The sequence below is a fragment of the Fukomys damarensis genome, unplaced genomic scaffold (genome assembly GCF_012274545.1).
Source record: "Fukomys damarensis isolate Sample0158 unplaced genomic scaffold, DMR_v1.0_HiC HiC_scaffold_5, whole genome shotgun sequence".
Taxonomy (NCBI): Eukaryota; Metazoa; Chordata; class Mammalia; order Rodentia; family Bathyergidae; genus Fukomys; species Fukomys damarensis.
In genome coordinates, this window is record NW_022900917.1 from 19,626,450 (window position 1) to 19,645,798 (window position 19,349).

At 44.2% G+C, this 19,349-nt stretch overlaps 1 pseudogene; it reads left to right on the plus strand.

Moving 5' to 3' along the window:
• The first annotated feature begins 544 nt into the window (after positions 1–544).
• On the plus strand, positions 545–2,012 carry LOC104859102 (annotated as a pseudogene).
• The last annotated feature ends 17,337 nt before the right edge of the window (positions 2,013–19,349 follow it).

The following is a 19,349-nucleotide window of genomic DNA, read 5'->3' on the forward strand; positions in this document are numbered from 1 at the left end:
TAATAAATCGGAATGAAGAGCCCAGAAATTATCTTATACAAGGAACTTGGCATAGGATAAAAGATGCACGTTGAATCAAAGATGAAGTGATGAATTATTTAACAAATGGTTATAAGGAAAGGGGGACTCGGAGAAATATGAATTTAGAACACCATGTCACCACACACTTAAAATCCTTCCAGCTGGAGATGTAGCTTAGTAGTAAGAGTGCTTGCTGAGCATACACAGGTCCTGGGTTCAGTCCACAGCGCTGCAAAAACCCAGTCAGAAACCCTTCCAGATAACCGTTAAAATATTCAAAAATAAATAAGCCAAGAAGAGGGTCCGGGCGAAGGGGAGGTGCGGTGCGGCGCCCCGCCCAGGGCCGCGGGAAGGCGCCCCGGAGCTGCTATTGCCCGACCAGCCCGGGTCCCCCACCCTCCCCCGCCACGGCCTCAGGCGTCGAGAACTACAGCTCCCAGCATGCCGCGAGCTCGAAGAGGCGGAATCCCGGCGTCCTCTGCACTGCCGGGCTCTCTGCCCGGACCACGCGGAGCTGGGTCGAGAGCCCTGGAGGAGACGCCACCTCCGCGGCTGGGCTGCAACGAGCCGCAGCTGAAGAAGCTGACCCTTGGCATTACCCGCATCCTAGAATCTTCTCCATGTGTAACAGGTAACCACCATAGAAAGGGACCTGCTGAACGTCATATGATTTCTTCCTGGGAACAAAAGCATAACTGTATGATGCTTGAGGATGTGAAGAGGTTTTTCTGGATGACCATCGGCTTCTACACAGAGCGTTAAGCTAGATGAGTACTTAATTCTGCTGGGCAACGTGGCAGTTAACAGCATCTCAGAGCTAACTGAGCTCAGCCGGTCTTCTGTGTATTCGCTTACCTAACGTACCACTCATTTCGCCTCTCCAAATATATTTGAGCTGCGTTCGTGTAATGGGAGTGGGAAGGTTTGCCTTGTCCACAAAACCAGGAAAGCAGCATTAGCACAAGACACTGAGATCTGGCTCCTGGACAGAGCATTATATTGGCATTTTCTCACAGACAGTTTTACCGCCTGTTATCGCCTGCTCGTCACCCACCCGGCCCCAGCGGCAGCATGCCTGCACCAGCTGTGGCATTAGCCAACTAGCCAAGCAGTGGTTCAGCTTGAATAAGCCCCTCACCTACAACAAAGACCTGCTCACAGGAGAGACCGGCTCCTTCATGAACAAGCGGGATCCAAGCAAAGTGTTAAAGACCAAGAACAAGACCGTAATCCAAAGAAGAAAGGGCCTGTTCAGCCTGCAGGTGGCCAGAAAGGCCCCTGGGTCCCTCTGCCTCCCAACCCTCATCCAGCTCTGCAAACCCCGTCTGCAAATGAGCACCACCTCCACCTCTCCACCAGCTCCACGGCAGTGATTTCCATGCACAGAAGGCCCGAGGGACACAACCTGATTCTGTGTAATTATAAGCATCTCCTGAATGAACAAAGTCTTAGGCCTTTTACTCCCACTGCATTAGCTGGGAGTTGGAAGGGCATATATACTGAATTTTTCTCGAGCCCTTCCCTTAACACTCTTCCTAGTGCGTTGTTCCAGCCTCTGCCTCCAAAAGCGGTGGAGAATTTCAGATCTTAAGTGGCCAGAGAAATCTATTAAGAGTTTTTTTCTTTTTCCTCATTTGACTCTCTTAGCAGTAATTGGACTAGTCCCCTAAGGAAACCACTGTTTTCTTATTGAAGAAACATTGGAACTGCACAGTTGAGTACATAGCCAAGTACTCAGTAGTCACATGTGACTATTTAAATGACATTAAAAATTTATGTGCTAAGTTGCCTTCACCACATTGCAAGAGTTCACATGGCTAGGGCCAGGGATGTAGCTCAGTGGTTGGTGCTGCACCTGTCTGGCAAGCGCAAGGTTCCTGAGTTTGATCCCGGGTATGGGGGGTGGGGGGGGTCACATGGCTAGCAGATTCCATATTAGAATCTGTACAGAGCTATGGAACATTTCTATCATCACAGAAACTTACTTTGGACATCACTACATTAGAATATTTTTATACTGATCTTCCTCAAATCAGTTAATTTTTGTTAATGTCAATGCCTTACCTTCAGGAGTGGTAATGTTTCATGAAAACTTTGAGTATATAATTGTGTCTTCTTTACCAGGAACATATCTTACTCCTCATTTTTTAGTTTCCTATAAACTCTTTCTTCCTCATCAAAAAAAAAAAAAAAAAAAAAGCCAAAAAAATCAGTGAGTTTTATATTGCTTCTGGATAGGGAAAGCATAAAAGCAACAGGAAAAGGTCACAAAGGAAATGATTGCTAAATCAGTAAAAACTTAAAATTCTTATACGGCATCAGTAAATGCAAATTTGTACACTTGTTCAATTAGCTTCATAGGAGACAGTCAGAAGACATGAGGGACACACTCAAACCACATCTAAACAATAGCAAAGAAAAATATGCATAAGGACTCCTCCCTCCACAGTCTCCCAACTCCATTTTGTTGTGGTCTGACACAAGTGACTCCATTTTGATTTTGACAACTTTCCCAACTACCTACTTATATCTTTTGGACACTTTTTAATTTAGTAACTGATCTTTGTTAAATTCATTTGTATATTTCCTTTAGAGATGTCATACCAGATTCATATAGTTTCTCATTTCTATTTCAACTCAATATGCAAAGGCATTTTATAAAAACTATGTATTCAAATCCATATAATATTCTTTCTGTTTTCTCTTTGGTATCATGTCTTCACTTCAAGGGTAAACATATTCACTTGTATTTTAGTATTTTATGAGTTTATTTTTCATATTTGAATATCTTATTATCTCCTATTTATTTTCACATAAGGAATGAGATAAGGTTCCAGCTTTATAGTCTGTGTATTAACAGTTGATCAGACTCGAAAAATTCCCTTTATCATACACATGAGCTAAATACTGGCATTTATTTAAATTCACTCACATTCTCAGCTGAGTCTTTCTAAATTGTCTTGTTCCATTGACCTGTCTGTTTTTGTATTGTTTTCATACACGTTTAGTACCCATTTCTTAATTTTAAAATGCAGCAGAGCAAGTACTTTCTTTCACTTACCTTTTTCAGAACCATCTTGGCTCTTCTCACATCAAGTTTGAGAATTCATTTGGAATCTCACAGGATTTATAAGTCAGTTTGAGCATGTAGCTCTTGTTAAAGTTGGATCTTCCCATCCAATGAAATGGTTTGTTTCTCCATGAATTCAAGTCTTATCTCTCTCGGGATGGTTTCATAAACATTTTATTTGGTTTTTGGTTATACGTATTTCTAGCTATTTTCTTTTTGATCCTTTTTGAGATAGGGTCTCACTTTGTAATTGAGACTGTCCTGGAACTCACTGTGTAGCCCAGGCTGACCTCCAACTCACAGCGATCCTCCTGCCTCAGCCTCCCAAAAGCTGGGATTACCAGCATGTGCCACCACGCCCAGCTCTAGCTATTTTCTTTTGTTGATGCTACTGTGATAGAATATACTTTCCTTTATATTTTCTAATGGGGTGTTAATATATAAGAATTGAATGTTTATACGTCTTCCTACCAGCATACCCTCCTGAACACCATTATTTCCAAAATTGTTTTTTTCTTTTTTTATAATTTACTTGGTAGGAAAACATGACATCTTTGAATGAAGATAATTTTGTCTTTTCTGTACTATTTAGTTATCTTGCTTAATAATTGTACTCCTTATATTAACTAGTACTTTTAGATGATAATGGTGATGCTTGTCTTTTTCTAACTTTAATATGATTTATGTTACAGGTTTTCATAGGACTTTTTAGTATCAAAATGATCATGGGGTTTTCATACAAGGTTGATTATATGAATAGACTTCCTAATGTTTTTTGTCTCTAAATTCTTAGAATGAATTGAACCTTGTTATATTACAGTACATTCTTAAAGTACACTGCTGGCATTATTTACTTATACTTTTTTTAAGAATGTTGTTTGATTCTATTGTCTTTTTTTTTTTTATTGAACCCAGGGCCTTAGCACTGAGCTATATCCTTCACCCTTTTATAATTTTTTTTAATTTCAGCATCTCACTATGTCACTAAGTTGCCCAAGCTGGGCTGCAACTTGCAATCCTCTTGCCTCAGCGGTGTACACAAGCATATCCAGCTTTCCTTTATTTTTTTATAATAACTACACATTATTTTGTAATAAATTATTTTAAATGTATACCACTCAAGGAGATTGATAAAGACGTATTTATAGTTTGCACTGGGAAAGGGAAATGAGATGTGAGCTCTACATTCTTTATCCCCTTGTGAATCTCTCCAGGCATCAGCACTTTCCCTTGTTGTCTGTGCCCCAATCCTGATGACCTAAAACTAAAAATATCCATGTTTACAGAAAATAGAATTCCGTTCAACTATGCTTCAAACTCAGGACTTCTCAAATCATAAAAAGCCAGAGCAAACTAATCTCAGGGCACAACCAACAGGAAACACAACCATCAGGAGCGTGATGGCAGTGACTTTTCGGCTCTGAACACTATTTTCCAAACTACATTCAGGTATAAACGATGCCTTTGCTATTACAAAGGCAGGCAATTTGTCAGAGGATCTTGGCAAAACTAGAAAGTGTCACTTCTCTAGAAATGGCTATCACAGAGTGAGTGGGACAAGAGGGATTTTAAACCATCATAGCTACCCACAGTGCACCTGGGCCCTCACACAAGCACCCAGACTAGGATACTGACATCTTTCTTACAAAGGTTCTGAAGCATAGCACACATTTCGACTTCCTTGGGAAGTTTTTCTTTTTAAATACTTGATCTGTGAGTCATTAAAAAAGAAAACTTTTTGTATTTCTTTTATACAAACGATCAAGTTAGCCTTCAACTGGAGGCAGGGGCAAGGCCTGGACTGGGAGGCACTCAGACTTCTGAAGATGTTTTATCAACCCACTATGTGACTGTACCGATGGTTAAGAAAGAAAAACTAACCACTCAGCAAAAGAATCCATTCTTCTTTCCATCCCTAAAGGATGTCAAAACTTGTCAATCTGTTGCTGCTGGTTTAGCTGTGAAGATATAACAGGTGCATGGTGGTGCACGCCTGTAATCCCAGCACTCAGAGGTTGAGGCAAGAGGATCACTGAAAATGCAAGGCCAGCCTGGGCTACATAGTGAGGCCCTGTCTCAGAACAAAGGTATGACACAATTTTTTCTTTCCAAGGAACTCCAGTCTAAGGGATAGACAGACTTTTAAAAACAATTACACTGATACAGGATCTATAGAAAGATTTGCAAAAGGTGGAAGATCCCTACCTGGAAGCTTCCCAGAGGAGCCTGGTGCCCAGGCTGGAAGGACACACCAAAGCTGCCAGGCCAAGAAGACTGGTAAGAAGCCAGGACCCCACCCCCTGGGGGAACAGCAACCACTGTGTGTCCTTGAATCTAGGACACCATGTGGCATAAGATTCACTGTGGGTTTCTCAGCAGTTTAGCCCAACACTGGCACAACCCAACAAATGAGTCACCTTGCGTTGGCATCCCAGGCACCTCAATCCCTTACACTAGTCCTGACACTGTTAAAATTGCATGTTCTTTGAAAAGACTTCACAGTTCTAAGACAGTTTTATGTTCACACCAAAAGTGAACAGAAGGTATAGAGACTTCCCTTACCTACCCGACATGTGTGGCTTCACTAGAATCATAAATTTGCCTTCACTGATGACCCTTCACTGACACAGCCTTATCACTCAAAGTGCTTGGTTTAGAAGAGAGGTGTCTCCCACCCCAGCTGTATACATCCTGTGGGTCTGGACAAATGTATGACACGTAGCCACCATGATAGTATCGTACAGAGTAGTTCATTGCCCTAAAAATCTTCTGTACTCAACTGCCGATAGACTCCATTTATGCACACATCAGATCACTTTCTTCTTTAGGATCAAAACCAACCTTTAAATTCAAGCCCGATTGATATTTAGCATCTGAAAATCCTTGGGAATAATATTTGGCCACCTGTGGCTATGTACAGCAGCCACAGTGACATCCAGCTTTTATGACCAGGACTCATACACCTGACCTCAATGACACTTTCAAAATGGACCAAATAATCCAAGGCCTGGGGAGGAAACCTAGGTCTGCCTGTGTTTTGCATTTCTTCTGGAAAGTTTCCTTTTTCTTTTGAACTCAAAGAAGGTCCTTCTTTTCCTTAATGTCACACTATGTTTTGCAGTTCTTCTGAAAAGTTTCCTTTTTCTTTTGAACTCAAAGAAGGTCCTTCTTTTCCTTAATGTCACACTATAGCAATAAAATGACTTCTGAAAGTCAACCGGAAGCTTCTGGCAAATTCTCCAAACTTTCCAAATTCTGAAAATCCTAGGATCCATTCTGAGATTTGGCCATCTCTACTGCAGTCAATCCCACCGTGTGACATACCCAAGCTAATTTCTGAAATTTCATTTTTATGCCACACCACGGCATGACCTTTCCGAAGGCATTAAGTAGTAATTAAGATTCAAAATTTAAGGGCTGGGGATTTAGCTCAGTGGCGCCACCACCTTCTCTGCAAGTGCCAGGTCCTGAGTTCGATCTCCGGTATGAAAAAGAAAACTAAATTGAAGCTAATAATGCAAGGACACAGAGGTAAGATGGATGAGGCAGACAAGCCAAGTCCTCCTGCATACAGAGGAGTCGACAAGTTCCTGTCACCAAGAGTGAAAGACCCAGCCGGGAACTGACAACTAACTAGAGCAAAGTGTGCTTCTGGATGGCCATGGGCCAAGGGTGAGTTTTACTTTTTCAGATGGTTGAATAAAATTTGAAAGAGAGATTTCATGAAACTCTAATTTCAGGGTCTATAGATAAAGTTGACAGAGTCCAGTTTTAGAAATAATAAAATATGAGAGATTACAATGTCTTTGGATGGAACTCAGGGAATCAGAAATATCTGCTCTGCTCCCCATGTAGAGACAAAAGCGACAAGGAGAGATGGGCAGCGCTAGAGAAGGACAAAGGATAGGGAGGAGTTCACTTGCTGATGTCTTTCTTTAATGTTCAGGATGGAGGTGCCTGTGTGTGTTTATGAGTCAGGAGGGAAAAGAGGCCTGGTGCAGTTTAAACCCGAGGGAGCCAAGAATGTAAGAAGGGTAAGTATCTCCAGCAAACTCTTAAGTCCCCATTTTGTAGATGAAGGAACCAAGGTCGAATACTCCATGCAAGTTCACGTGGCTCATAACGGGCAGAACCAAGCCTTCAGTCTAGGTCAGCGAGACTCCAGCCCACATTCCTAACTGCTAAACCGCCTGAGTCCCTAGCTCCCAGGCAGATTAACACAGCCTATTAGTCAAGGACTCTCCAGAGGAGCAGCACAAGTCGGGTGTACGTACAAGAGGGGGTTGGTTAGACTGGCTTACAGGATCAGAGGAGGGAGGCTACAGAGATGGGAAACAAATAGCTGCTCAGTCCAAGAAGCTGGAAGCCACAGCACAAGACGGAGCAAGGGTACAGCCTCGGTCTGAGGCTGAAGGCCTGGAAGCTCCCTGGGAGTTGCTGGTGTAAGTGAGCATCGAAAGGCCAAGGAAGCTGGACGTCAAAGTCTGCAGGTAATGGCAGTGGCAAGAAATGCACCCGCTCCAGTAGAGCTTGCACACACGAGTGCATCTCCTTCCTTCTGTTTTTTTTGTCCCATCTGGGCCCCAGCCTATTGGATGAGCCTTTGACCTTCAGGATGGGTCTCCCCAACTTAGTTCACTGATCCATATGCTGGGTGTCTGGGAAACGCCATCACAGACACACCCGGAAGTGTACTTTAGTGATTCCCTAGGCATCTCTATGCAGTCTAATTGACAGCCACGATTAACCACCACTCACACAGAGAGCCTAAGTTCCCGCAAGTCAGTGCTGGAGTTGGGAGTCTTGCTATTCCTAGTCAAAGCTCTGTGTATATGAGATGCTGTTTCCCTGTTAAAAGCCGTATTCCCAATTTCTGTAGGCAACTTTTGTACTGGCTTTCATAGAGAGGCTTCAAACTTTTTCCTGTAAAATTTTCCCCTTGGAAAAGTCATATGATATCGACTATTTTTTCATCATTTCTATGAAAATGTATAGAAACTCAAAGAGTTGGCTGAGGTTTGTGAGTATATTTAAGAGAATCCCGAAAGGCCAAATGAACAAAGAGAAATGCGGACACTGGGGTGTGTGAGCTTATCCACTGTAGCCTCCTGGGCTACTGCAGTGGCCCGTGAGCCCTGAAGTGTGACAGCGAAATAAAGCCACAGCAGCGTGGCTGTCCTGGCTTCTCCCCAAAGGATGATGGGTTGCTTCCCATCCCCTCCAGCTGGCTGGGGGCAGGTGGCAGCCTGAGTCACACAGAAGCGACTCGGCTGTCTGGGGTTACAGTTCCTCCTCCCCACCACAGAGGCCCTCTGCCAAGGGAATGTGTCTGTAAACGTCTCCACCTACAACTTGCAAAGAACCCCCGGTGTGGGCCTGGGCTGACTGGCCAAAGCCGGAGGGACCATTTCCTCGCTGGGCAGATAACAGGGGGTGTAAGGGGGGACACACAATGGCACTGACAGGAGACTCCCTAAGTCAGCATGAAAGACAGGAAGCAGTTCAACTCGGACAGATCGCGTGATAATTGCAGCTCAAAAATGAAACAAGTCCCTCCTCACATGGTGTCTCACACCTCCAGCTCCTGCTGTGACTGCTTTGCAAAGGGAAGTTGGCGCAAGCCACTGAAGGAACACGTCTCACCCCCACAAGGCCTCGTCTCTCGGAGACAGGGATGCAGCTGGACCGTGCGTGTGGCGTGGGGATCTACGTGTGCTGTACTCTGAGCTGTACTCTGATTTGTCCCTTCTTCTCTCTCAGCAGGGGTCAGAGGGTAAATGGGACTTCAGAGAGGTCACAGGGCAGCCACAGCGGGGGAGAAACAACAAAAGGATGAAAGAGATCTAACCTAAAGCCTTTCGAGTTGTTCTCCCCCCCTACCTGTGAGTGTTAAGTGGTTAGGTAGCAAGGTCCAACAGACGCCTAGAACTGTACTTGAGTAAATAAAGTTGGACTAAGCCACTGCATAACATGTAGCTTGAGTTTCTAGAAAAAGAATAAGCAGTTTTAATTTCTCTTAGGCAATAAAAGCTAGTGGAAGGGAAGCCCCACACAAAGCCCTCCCTGACCTTAATGACCAGGTACTGTGGCAGGGTGTGGCCAAAAGAGCAGAACCACTCAGCCCTGCCTGTATATTAGCTTGTGTGGGTGGGGAGGAGCTGTTCATAAATTGTGATATCCTGGCTCACCTGACTATTACGTCAGAATCTCAGGGGTAAGGCCCGGGCACTGAGTAGTTTCATACAATCTTCCCCTCCCACACCCACCCAAGCTGTGCAGCGAAGCCTACCTAAAAACTGAGGGTGGAGCCTTCTGCACATTGGGGTGCCCACAGCAGCCACTTCGCACAATATTCAAACACAAAATATGTGTCAACGTCTAACCCGGGGGGCTCCCGTCAATGAGATGATGTTCCGGAGTATGCTGGCTTTGAACTTTCTCCCGACTCCCCATGCTGCCGCAGGGCGTGGGTGTAGTTACGTTGCCCTCTGGAAGCGAACACCTCCTACTGGGACTGTTCATCAAGGTCCCCCACCTTTGGCCAGTCTAATCCTCCCTCCGAAGAACCTGGCTCAGGGTAAATTAACACAGGAGCAGAAAGTGGCCCAAGCTGAGTTACTCTGGCATCAGCCAGTGCAGGACTCACCGAGAGTCCTGGAACTGCTCTGAGGCCGAAATCGTGCATGTTCAACCCCTCCTTCAAGTCTGAGCTGGCAAGGATCCAAAAGACCCCTCTTTGCTTTAATTAGCCAGTCTTAGCTTCTATTGCTTGCAATCGAAGAATTCTAATTTATTGATCTAAGAAGATTGAGCTCTGCTCTAGTGAATATCCCCAAACCTCGGTGGCTTAAAACAAGAGGACTGGTTTCGCACTCGTGCTGTATACCTGTCCCCTGGGATCCAGCTGACTGTGGTCCATTGGAGGGGCTCCTGGCTGATGGAACCGCCATCCCTAGAACAGCACCAGTACTGCGGCAAGAAAAAGGCGCCCAGGCAGAGGGGCGGGGGAGTCTCACTACACCCTTTTAATTTTCCGGTCCCACAGAGTGCACACATCCCAGTACTCCCAGCTGTCCCACGGTGCCTCCCAACTGCAGAGTGCAACCTCACAGTGCAAGATATGCCCAGTAGCACAACTGGTCTTCAGCCTCTTTAGGATAACAACAACTTGAGTGTACTGAAGACAATCAGCGACAGTAAAGTCTCCGTAAGATTTTGCAGGCTAGCTTGGAAACCTGACCACTATTCCAAACAGTGTTCTTGCAGGAAAATAAGTGCCAAGTTCCAAGCTGCTGACTTATAAAATAAGTCGGAACACAATCTGTTAGTAAGTTCACATACTTAAGATATTATTTTAGAAACATGGCCCCAGAATTTGACAGGCTAGATTGAATTATACAACCACGGCCATGAGAACCAGGGCCAGCCACATGTTTTGCAGGGTCCAATGTTTGGAGTCTCATGTTTAGAGTCTCAAAAAGCAGGAGAGGAGCCGAGGATTTGGCTCAGTGGTTTCGCTGCCTGCCTCACAAAAAGCAGGAGAGAAGAGCAATTAAATTCTGGGGATGTTAGGCCAGTGGTAGAGTGCTTACGTAGGAGAAAAAAAGCCATTACAAATATAAAGCCTTTTTTCTTCTAATCCCGCCCCCTCGTGATTTTTTTACCATTAAATGAACTGTTCGCAATAGAGGGAAAGTAAAATTTAAAAATCGTTAGCTAGAGTTGTACTCTTCATTTTTAGGTTGTATAATACCAGCTTCAAATGTGAATATAAGAGTTTTTGTTTGGTTGACTGATTTTTGTGCGTCTTGTTTTGTTTTTTATTTTTGAAGTATAGGGAATTAAAGCCAGGGCCTTCACATGGAGCTACATCTCCAGCCATGTTTAAGGTCTCCCTAAGTTACCCAGGTTGGTTCAAAATTGTGATCCTCCTGCCTCAGTCTCCCAGATTACAGAGATCGCTGGGATCACAGGCCTGTGCCACCAGGCCTGCATTCAAACATAAAAGCATGGTACACACTTTGCATCTCAGATTTGCTATATGCATGTCTTCTGTTCTTAGAGCAGTGAAATGCTACACAAAAGTAGGTCAACTCATTTTTTTCACATCTTAATTCAAGGCAGACAACCAGCATCCTATCTTCAGCTTACTGACCAGTGAGGGTGGACAAAAAGGAGGGTCAGTAAGATTGCCCTGTCTGTCCCATCCCTTCTGTCTTCATTTTCAATGTTAAATCGTTGGCTGATACAGAGAAGTAACAGGAATAAGAGAGGATATGATAGGGTTCCAGTTTCCTCCTTCATTCCGTGTTCAAAGCCATGTCCAATGCACAGCTTTTCAAACTGAACCTCTGCCTCCTTGGGTGTTACTACATTTTGGATGTAAAGTGTCCTCCAAACTCTCATGATCAGAGGTGGAGTTTTGGAGGTGACTCAATAAGGGGAGCATGATACTGACTTATTGGATCGTGGGGCTTGATTGGAGGTGGTTGGAGGTGGATCACTGGATGACCCAAGGACGTATCTCCCTCCCTGGCTCCTCGCTTCTCTCTCTGCTTTCTGACCACCATGATGTGAGCAGTTTTCTTCCTCCAGACCTTTCCACCATGCTCTTCCTGCCTTGGAGCCAGCTGACTGTGAACTGAATCCTCAAAAACTGTGAGCCAAACTAAACCTCTTCGCTCCTCCTTTAAGTTGTGGCCATTGGGTATTGTGTTCCAGCAATGGGAAAGTGATGCAGACATGTATAAACACAACACACTTTCCTTTGACCTGCTTTGAGAGCCACTGTATTCCACACACATGGCCCACGGAAGGAAGTCTGCTCCTGGGCATCGTGAGCACTCGCTACAAATGCAGGGGGAAGGGCTGTCATTGAACACTCGCATTCTAGGTCCCTCTCTCATGTGCATGCTCTGTAAACCCACTGGACTTTCATCCCAAAACAGATATTCAAAGAAAAATTTCTTAAGGATTTGGAGTTGATGACAGCAGAGCATTAAAACAAACACAGGACCTTTCTCGGGCTCTCTGTGGTTACACAGCATACTCCCAAGAGGACAACCATAGCCCCTCATCTTTAACCCTTCCACAAAATCAACCCATTTCATAGCTAACAACTTGGAGTACACTGTACTGAGAGGGAGGAAGAGGGCTCGAGCGCGGGGCTGCCATTATTCGTTCACTCTACAGGTATTTACTGAGCACCTACTGTGTGTCACATGCTGTTTTAGGTGCTAGAGATAAAATAGTAAACAAAAAGCCCTGGCCTCATGAAGTTTACTTTCTGCTAGGAAAGAGAGTAAACAAAACATATAATAAAATATATAGAGTATGTAAGATGGTGCTAAGTGCCAAGGAAGAACAAATAGAGCAGGGAAGACAGGAAAGGTTGGAGGGGTGGAGGGTACACTTAGATGTTGACATAGAAATGTTTTTACGGCCATGCAACAGTGAGGAGAGACCATACTACAGGAGAGCGCTGGTGGGGAAGTGGAAGGTGCTGGTGGCTGGAGGATGGGCCCCGGGCCTCCAAGCCTTCTAGCCAAGCTGCTCTCTTTGGCGTGCTGTGAAATGAGTTTCACTGAGTGTAAGGGTTGAACAAATCCTCAGTTCTCACAGCCCACGCTGAAATCAGCCTTTCGGTGAAACCTTCCACCTCAGTGGTTAAGTAAGCTAGCTGGTGAGACTCCATGACTTCAGCCAGGAGTGGTGTGAGGTCGCGATGACTTCTGCACACCACGCTGTAAGCCAAATGTCCAATCTGCCTAACTGGGAGACGGTGGAGGGATGACTTCCGCTTTATTCTGCCCAGCTCAGCCTTCGCCAGAACCGCAAAACACCGCACAGGTGAGTCTTTTTAAATAGCCCTAGAAACCACTCAATTCACTCTCCAAGAGAAGTGCTTACTTTTCTGTTCACGTTTTAAAATGAGATCATAATGCATTTCTTGACAAATACTTGACAGGTATGAAGATGGAAATGTCTAAAAACAATTACAATTTCCTCTCTATCCCTTGCTTTCGTGCTTTCCTCCCTCTTCTAGTAAATCAGTAGACAGAGATCACCAGGAGGTTCTCTGGGACCTTGTTCTCGATTCAGTTTTATACCTCAGGTTCAAATTCCACTTCTATTAATTTTTAAAAGTCTGCTTATTGGCTGAGAAGAAAGTATACTGTCACTTCTAAAGGTAAAAAGGTTGGTGCACACCTGTAATCGCAGCACTCAGGGAGCCTGGGGCAGGAGATTCACAAGTTTCAACCTGGACAATTTACTGACTTAGCAAGACACTATTTTAAAATGAAAAAGGGCTGAGGGTGCAGCTCAGTTGGAAGGTCCTGGGTTCAATCCCCCAAATAAGAAAGAAGAAATCATCATGAAATATGCTAACCACACAGACCCGGGTCCAGGCACTGCCCTCGCCTTGTCCCCTCTTTAACCTGGGCAGAGCTTAGCCGAGACTTCTGAGCTTCTGCAACCTGCAGAGGCCAGGGCTCTGGGGCCTGGGCGAGGAGGCTGCTCACCTCCCCGCCCAGTTCATTCCCGACTCCCTCGCCAGCTACTCATCCATTCTCCACTCCTGTGGGGCCCAGGGCTGAATAGGCCCTGGCGCGATCCATTATTTGCAGGCAGATTCTGCCCACGTCCCTTCTGTGCCAACAGTGGCGTCTCTGAAGCTGGCTTTGTCTCCCGCCTCATTGTCCAGTTCCGGCTGCGCTCCTGCATTTGGAGGCTCTTAACGAACTTCACGAAGTCGAAAAGGCAAGAAAAGGGGCACTCAGACCGGACACACTGGTCTCACTCTTCTTACCAGTCCACCCGAGTCCAAGGACCTCCTGCATCTTGAATGAATAAGGAAAGGTTAATGCGCAGCTGCACCCTGTTGACCCTAGCTCGACATGCAAGTTTCTAGGTGAAAATAAAAAGCCAGTGCAGGCTCCTGGATGGTAACAGATGTACCACTTTGGGCAGGGAGCTGATGGTGGGGAAGGCTGTGTGTGGCACACGGGAGCCCTGCCATTTGCTTGATTTTACTGGAAAAATACATTAAAGATTTTTAAAAATTATATAAGGAACTATAGCTGTAAATAAAAAGTAATATGGAAATCTCCCATTTTAAAACAGTTGTTATAGCACAGCCCTAATTGCTCACATATGCCATGGAATAGAATGAAAAGGAAATGGAAATTAATAATAAAAATATTCTTTACCCTTAGTAGATATTTGCACCTAATCTGAAAATCAAGTTTATCTTAAAACCAAATATCTTAGTTCATTGAACATTCATCAGACATTTGCCTTACTCTGAACTACACACTTTCACTCTTATTGACTTTTTAAAGATAGCTATGAGGAAAGTGCTACTATGATCCCCATTGTACAGAGAGGAAATATGATTAAACAGGTTGAGAAAACTGTATCACGCCACATAGCCAATAAATGACCGAGCTGGGAAATTAGTATTAGTTGAAAAGAGAAAAAGTACAGGAGAGGGAAAGTCATTAAATATTTTGTGCCTAAAAGGAGACAAGCATGTAAAAAAAAAAAAAAAAAAAAAAAAAAAAAAAAAAAAAAAAAAAAAAAAAAAAAAAAAAAAAAAAAAAAAAAAAAATCACTTTTTTTTCGGTATCGGGGATTGAACTCAGGACCTTATGCTTGCGAGGCAGATGGCAGCACCACTGAGCAAAATCCATGGCCCAAAATGTTTTTAATTAAAACAAAACAAAATGCTTTACCCTTACTTCTAAAGAGTAATTTGTAGTTCACTCCTTTGAAGAAAAGGAGAAATTTTTTTTTAAAAAGTAAATAGAAGACACAGAAATGAGTATTATTTTATAAATAATATACCATTAGTAAGGACTAGGAGGCATTTCTGAATTCTGTTGAATAAAGAAAAGAAGCTGAGTTTGGAGAAAGTAAATAGGGCAAGGCTGTACACAGAGGAGAGAACGGGGTACGTTGGTGACGTGGCCAATGTCACTAACATGACTTCCACACTGGAAGTCACTGGCTTCAACAGAACCTGAGTCTTATATTGGTTCCAAATAGGCAAGTGTACTTGAAAATCACTGAAATGTCTGATTAAACAAAAACGTTGGAGGTTTTAGTTTTTGTGTAGTGTAGATGCCACTGCCTGCCCTCCTTCCTCCCGCAGTTTAAATACAGACTGAGCCCAGATAAGTCACCACCTGCCTGTCCCCCCAGCAAGCCCTGGGCCTCTTGTGGGGTGAGCGTTTGTTTCACTGTTCAGTGCACACGTTTGGAGTGCACCATGGCCCCTAAATGCAAGCTGGTGACTTAATCCGTGCTGAAGAAACAGTCGCTTATTAGATGCTGGAAGAAATACTCTTGGTTTTATCTTCCTGAGAGACTATGCAAGTTTCTTCCTAAAAGATTTTCTGCAGGAGCCTTAATGTGGCTGGGTTTTGGCTCTGAGGGCTATTGCAGAATGCAGCCTCCCGGACCAAGAGGGCAGCAGCTGTCCTTCTGCTCCGCACCGACTACACCCAAATACCAGAACTACCCAGACCCGGAGAAGGACCATTAGAAAGGTCACATCCAGTATCAACAGAGACTCCTCTTGCTCTCTACTCTCTTCCTTAAAACATTCATTTAAATGACAAACCTCCATTTATGCTTTTTTTTTTTTTGGTTCCAGGGATTGAACTCAGGACCTGGGGCTTGCCCAGCAGGCGGTGGCACCACTGAGCTAAATCCCCCAGCCCTATTTATGCATTCTTTTCCAAAACTACACCAGTATCTCAGCTATCCTGATTAGCAAATGCCAGTGTGTTACTAGGAAATTTGGGTTTAGCCAATCACAAGTCTCAGTTTTCTCAGCTGCACATGGCCATTTGACCTAAGGCCTCTCCAACTGCAAACCTCCATCACCGTGTTTGCGGAGGGCATCACTTCAGGTGAAAGCTGGAGATAAAAAGAACCCTAAAGCTCACACTCTCATTTTGGATGCACTGCCCAAGACTGACCAGTTCACACTTACATACGAGAACACACACACTTTGGTGCACTTAGGTGCAGACAGGAAACCAGCCTCTGCAATAATACAGACTAAGAAAAAGAATGTCCCTTAGTAACCAGACTGGACTGCAGAATGTGAAAAAGTGGCTCTTGTTAAGAATAGCAAGACTTTTTTTTTAAGAAAATTTTGTACAGGGTTAACGACGAAAGAGTAAATGTTCAGTCACTTGCAGAATGACTGGATTGGCAGCATTGGTGAAAATTTTGCAGAATAGAGATGTTCTGCTCCAACTTGGAGGTGATGTTCGTGAGAAAATCTTAGGACAACCGAAATGATAAGGAAGTGAGGCAATGCTCTACCCTTACCAATGATGGACTGAAGTCCCCAAACTGTAAGACTCCTGTTATCACGAAGGACAAAAGGAATAGGAGTGATGAGTTAATATTAATTTCTAAATTCCCAGAATAAATTCAGAATCTTTGGACAAGCAGTCAGCAACTTGGAGAATATCACATCTGAAATTTACAGTGTAAGTTCCTCAGTCCCTGTGGCAAATCAGAGTTCCAAATCCTAGTAGGCCTTTGTTTCTAGTTTCTTTTTATTTCTCTAGTCTGTCCTCCTATTTTGGAAGGACTTACCCCTGGTACTTTTGATTAAAGAAGTCAAGGCATGAATAAATTACAAATCAAGAATACTGCTGCCTTGTTTTGAGGATTGTCAGTGTGATCCTAAACATACACTTGGTTTCTAAGTGATTCGGGATATTAAAGCCATGTAGGGTTCAAAGGGAACCTGCAGAAATGTCCCTCAACCTTGAGGTTGGGCCCCTGCAAGCTCATGATCACCAACTGCAAGGGTAGTCTAGCAACTTGTCTGGATTCCTAATAACTTCCCTGCCAGTCTTCCTTCGTGACAGTGAATTCAAATTTTCTGTTCCCCAAATCGCCTATCCTATCACTTCTACTCACACTCCACCCCTTCTGAAAAATATCTCACCCCGACCCTCACAAGAAAAGAGAAGTTGTGGGAAGGAAGCTCACCAGACCACCTACAAACCTGTCTGCTTCTATCCCCTGGCTGGCCGCCTCTCCCAGGCACAAGGGAAGTGTGTTCCTCTCCCAGTATTCCAGCCTTTCCTGCCTCCTTGGGCTCACAGATCCACCCCCATCTCAACCCCTCCCTCTCCACGGCTCCTTCCCATCAGCATTTGAACAGGGTCGGTGACTTCCATCTTGTCCAGACAGAAACCAGGGGTCTCACCTCCAAACCCCTTTCTGGCTCAGACTTTGATTCAAGGATTCTTAGACTCCCACTGTCCAAGCCCTTCCAGTGTTCCGAGCTGCAGACTTTGGAAGCAGTCTCCCCGGGGGAGGAGCCTAAGCCATGTGACCCATGATGCCCCTGTATTCCAAGACACCTGACCGCTCACCATCATACACAAAATGTCCTTGGCTTGGAGGACGCTCTAGTCCTCTCTCCCTAATCTCCTTTCTGGGCTCTCTGCTACCTGACCCTTACATCAGGGTTCCTGAGAGCTTCTTTCTCGGCCTCTCAGACATTTCCCACTCTCCCCGGATAATCTCATTTACTCTAGCTGGGTTAGAATTTCTTTTCAACATAAGATGACAAGTAGTTGTTTTCCAGGAAGACCATATCGTTCTGTATTTAATTTTTGGAATGAGAGAATTATCTTGACATAAAAATAGGTATAGATACCACCCAAAGAACAAAATGAAATTTGTTCCTGACAGATGCACATGGCATTTTTACAGTGAGAGAGTTCGAAGTGATGACGCCACGTCTTGCCACAGGTGCAAGAGCTTGTGGATTCTCCCTGCACCTAGCCACTAATTCTATAAGATAATATTATTATCTCCAACTTCCAGATGGAGAAACTGAAACTCAGGTCCACCCAAGGTCATGCAGCCAAACGACTGGGGAGCGGAAGAAGATGCGATTATGACCGAACTAAAGTACATCCTCTTTACACCCTATTGCTCCTCCAGTGTGGGGAACCCTACCATTGTAGTTGGATTCTGAGCTTCTTCCAATCTTCAGAATATCCTAACAGGATATTTTATGACATGTAAACAATATGCAGCCTTGTAATCAACAGCTAATACACCAGCAATTTTCTCTAGAGGTGATTTTCTTTTACTTATTTTAGGGTTTTGTTCATTTGCTTGCTGGCTTTGTTTGTATTAAAGTCTTTCTGTATTGCTGGCATTGACCTTGAGACCCACCTGCCTCAACCTCTCAGGTAAGTGGGGTTACAGGCACACACTACTTAGAATTGACTTTAAAGAGGATGTTCTGGGTTTTGTTTTGGTAATCCTGGGGTTGAACCCAGGCCCTTTGAACTGATTATACCCCCACACTTACCCCCCCACACACACACACTTTTGTCTTGGTCTGTACTGGAGATTAAGTTCAGTTTTCATTAAGCTACATCTCCAACTTTTTTATCTTTTATTTTGAGACAGTGTATTGCTAAGTAAGTTACACAGGCTGAGTTCAAACTTGGCATCCTCCTGTCTCAGCCTCCCAAGTAACTAGGATTATAGGTGTGTACTACCACATTCAGCAAAGGGGACTTTTTTCAGAGATTATTCTACTCCTGTGCCATATTTTTGGAAGTTTCCTTTTATCATAGTTTGGCCTCTACTGACCTAAAAGCCACCATAAGCTCAATGAAGAGGCAGCTTTGGGTTTCTTATTCCACAGAAAACAGTAGTGACTCTAGAATCTCCCAAAAGAAACAACTCCAAATGCTACCAAAGAAAATATTTAAGTTTCTCCCTCCAAAAAGCCAGTAGATGGTAGGCATGGTAGTATACACTCTGTAATCCCAGCTACTTGGGAGGTTGAGACAGGAGGATCACAAGTTCAAGGCCACTTTGGCTAATTTAGCAAGGCCTTGTCTCGAAATTAAATAAAAGGGTTGAGAATCAGTGGTAGTGTTTGCCCAACATGTGTGACTCTGACATCAATCCCCAGCACTGGAGAGTCAGACAGAGAGGAAGAAGAAGAATAAAAAATGGACGGGAGGGGAAGGTGTTGTAGTCAGCAGGATTAGGCGAGGAAATACATTAAATACAGGATAAAGTTATTTTATAATAACTACCCAAAGAGTCAAATGCAAAGGATTAACCGCACACTAGAAGCCCAGAACATTCAACTGAGGGCCTAGATTCCAGCAGGTTCCCACACGAGTCCAGCTAGAGGCTTAAGGTCCAAGGCAATGACCTCCTCAAGTCCAGCCAGTGGCCTGGAGACCAC